Below are 3,907 nucleotides of genomic sequence, written 5' to 3'. Positions count from 1 at the left end.
AGTGATTTGGAAGACAAGGTCAAAGAAGACAAAAGCATCAAAAAGAAAACTTTAAAAATGAGGACTGTCTAAGAGACTTTTGGGACAACAGGAAACATGAACAACATCCACCTTATAGGAGTACAAGGAGAAAAGAGAGATTCAGGGACTACAGCCTATTAAAAGAAATAATGACAGAACACTTCCCTAACCTGGTGAAGGAAGAGACACACAAGTCCAGGAAGCCCAGAGTCCCAAACAAGATGAACCCAAAAAGGCCCGCCACCAGGACACATCATAATTAAAAGGACAAAGATAAAAGACAGGACATTTTAAAAGCAACAAGATAAAGATGGTCAGTTACCTAAAAGGGAGGTCCCATAAGATTGTCGGCTTATTTCTCTACAGAAACATACCATGCCAGTAGGGATTGGCACAAAATATTCAAAGTAATGAAAAGCCTAGGACTTTCAACCAAGACTACTCTACTCAGCAAGGCTATCATTTAAAATTGATGGAGAAATAAAGAGCTTCCCGACAAGAAACAGAAAAAGAGGTGTATTACCACCAAACCATTAGTATAAGAACTATCAAGAAGGAATCAAAGGGAATCAGAGTTAAAAGAATAAAACATATCTATGAATAATCACTTTAAATGTAAGTGGCTTAACTGCTGCAATTAAAAGACATGGCAGCTGAATCGATAAGCAGACAATAACCATATATATGCAGTCAACAAGAGACCTACCTCAGAATGAAAGATATACAGACAAAAAGCAAGGAGATGGCAAAAGATATTTCATGCAAATACAAATAGAAAAAAAAAGCTGGGGAGGTAATACCTACAGCAGACAAAATAGACTTTAAAACAAAGACTATAGCCCTAACTGGTTTGGCTCAGTGGATAGAACGTCGGCCTGCAGACTGAAGGATCCCGGGTTCGATTCCCGTCAAGGGCATGTACCTTGGTTGCAGGCACATCCCCAGTAGGGGCTGTGCAGAAGGCAACTGATCTGATGTTTCTAACTCTCTGGCCTTCTCCCCTCCTCTCTGTGAGAAACCAATGGAAAATGTTTAAAAACAACAACAACAACAACAAAGGCTATATTGATCGATAAGGAAGGCTACCACATAATGATAAAGAGAGCAATCCAACAAGAGGATTTAACCCTTGCAAACATGTGTTTCCACAACATAAGAGCAAGTAAATGTGTAACCTAAATCCTGATGTACATAAATGGAGAGGTCAACAATAAGAGAGTCATAGTAGGGGATTTTCACACCCCCTTGGCATCAATGGCTGGATCTTCCACACAGAAAATGAAGAAGGAAAGAGTGGCCTTAAATAGCACACTAGATCAAATGGATTTAATTGGTATCTTCAGAGCATTTCACCCTGAAGCAATAGAATATACATTCTTTTTAAGTGGACGTTCCACATTATCCAGATAGACTACATGTTAGGGCACAAAAACAGTCTCAGTAAATTTAAGAAGATTGAAATCATATCAGGAAACTTTTCTGGTCATAACTGGATATAACTAGAAGTCAAATAGAAAAAAACTGATCTACCAGTGATCTATTACTGAATTGTACACACCTAAAACCACCCTGCCCCGATAAATTTATTAACAGAGAAATAAAATCAATGAAAAGCAAAATATATATAAATCGGGAGATACATGGTGGTGAGAATTGCTGTCAATATACTTCATGTATACTTAACTGTGGTTAAAACTCTAAATCTCATATTTATTTGACCACAATAAAAATTAGTAATTATCGGATTTAAAAGAAAGAAAAAACTGTAAAACACAGAAAGTCTTGGAGGCTAATTAACATGTTACTACACAATGAGTGGTTAACAATGAGATCAAGGAAATAGTGAAATAATACCTTAAAACACATGGAAATGAGAGCACAACAATCCTAACTCTATGGAGCACAGCATAAGCAATCCTAAGAGGGAAATTCATAACATTACAGGCCTACCTCCAGAAACAAGAAAAATCTGAAATACATCATCTAACTTTACACTTAGAGAAACTAGTGCAAAAGAAAAACAAAGATACCACAAGTAAGAAGAATAAAGGAAATAATAAATATCAGAGTAGAAATAAACAAAACAGTAAAAAACAAGAGATCAATGAAGCACCAGCGATTGTAAGTCAGTGGTTAGAGCTATGGTCCATGCACCAAAGCATCATGGGAATAATTCCCAGTCAAGGGCACATACCTGGATTTCAGATTCACCCCAGACCTCTGTTGAGGGGGGTGTGTGTGAGACAACCATTTGATGTGTGTGTCTCACATTGATGTCTCTCTCTCTTTCTATTTCCCCTCCCTCAGCCCTTCCCTCCCTTACTCCCTCTTCTCTAAAAAAAAATAAAAAAAAATAAAATTCATTGGAAAATATATCCTTGGTGAGGATTAAAAGAAAAAATAACTTCTCAACCAACGCAGGTGATGGACTGGATAGTTTCACAGTGCATTTCATCAAACAGTCAGAGAAGAACTAGTACCTGTTCTCTTCAACCTCCTCCAAAACACTCAAGGCAAGGGAAGACTCCCAAGCTCATTTTATGAGTCCAGCATTATCCTAATTCCCAAATCAGAATAAGACTTTACAAAGAAAGAAAATGCTAGGCCAATATCCCTGATGAATGTAGATGCTAAAATCCTCAACAAAATATTGGCAAACTGGATCCAGTAATATATTCAACAGATGACACAACCATGATGAAGTGGGATTTATTCTAGGGATGCAACTTTGGTACAGTATCTGCTCATAAACAACATGATACAGCATAAACAAAATAAAGAATAAAAATCACATGGTTATAACAATAGATGCAGAAAGAGCAGTCAACAAAACACAGCACCTATTCATTGTAACAACTCTCAGCAAAGGGTGAATGGAATGAATACACGTCAACATAATAAATATCATGTAGAAAGAAAGAAAGAAAAAAGAAGGCAGGAAGAAAGAAAGAAAGAAAGAAAGAAAGAAAGAAAGAAAGAAAGAAAGAAAGAAAGAAAGAAAGAAGAAGAAAGAAGAAAGAAGTAAGAAAGGAAAAGAGAGAAAGAAGAAAGAAAATGAACGAAAGGAAGGATGGAAGGAAGATGTTGAAGAAGATACAAATATGTCAAAGCATAAATGATGTTCTAAGATAGGAAGAATTAACAACATTGAAATGTCCAATGACGTACTTCAGAGAGCGACTACAAATATCAGAAATATTTATATGGATGTACAAAAAAAACCCCAACACATAAACAAATACACACACACACACACACACACACACACACAACAAAAACAAATAAAAGAAAACCAAACCAATAGCCACAGTAACCATGAGAAAGAAGAACAAAGTTGGAGGAATCATGCTACCTGATATCAAACTATACTACAAGGCAATAGTAAGAAATATAGTACGGAACAGAATAAAAAGCCCAGTCTTCGACTCGGCAACAGCACATATACTAAAGTTGGAATGATACAGACGAGATTGGCATGGCCCCTGCGCAAGGGTGACACACAAATTCCTGAAGCCTTCCATATTTCCTGGGCTGGGGGCGGGGACTAGGGCTGGGGGGGTGAGAGACAGGCCGGCCTGGCTGGGTGGGCGGGAGACGGGCAGGACTCGGGCTGGCGGGGGAGGGAGAAGGGCGGGAAAGGGTTGGGGGGGGGAGGGAGACGGGCGGGACAGGGTTGGGGGGGGAGGGAGACGGGCGGGACAGGGCTGGGGGGGGGGAGCGAGACGGGCGGGCCTGGGCTGGGTGGGAGGGAGATGGGCGCCACTTCGGGGTTGGGGCGCGGCAGTTTGGCGGGACTCGCGCTGCGGGGGAGGGAGATGGGCGGGACTGGGCTGCGGGGGGAGGGAGACGGGCGGGACCGGGCTGGGGGGGGAGGGAGACGGGCGGG

The 3,907-nt window shown here is 40.5% G+C and overlaps 1 non-coding gene across 1 annotated transcript; it reads left to right on the top strand.

Moving 5' to 3' along the window:
- Window positions 1-3,438: 3,438 nt before the first annotated feature.
- On the top strand, window positions 3,439-3,548 carry LOC138998671 (U6 spliceosomal RNA). The gene has a single exon (XR_011469186.1). It is a non-coding gene; the product is annotated as a U6 spliceosomal RNA (small nuclear RNA).
- The last annotated feature ends 359 nt before the right edge of the window (window positions 3,549-3,907 follow it).

Source organism: Myotis yumanensis, unplaced genomic scaffold, assembly GCF_028538775.1.
Source record: "Myotis yumanensis isolate MYYU_CA2020_CCGP unplaced genomic scaffold, mMyoYum1.0.hap1 SCAF_20, whole genome shotgun sequence".
NCBI classification, from domain to species: domain Eukaryota; kingdom Metazoa; phylum Chordata; class Mammalia; order Chiroptera; family Vespertilionidae; genus Myotis; species Myotis yumanensis.
This window is presented reverse-complemented; position numbering and strand designations above follow the sequence as displayed.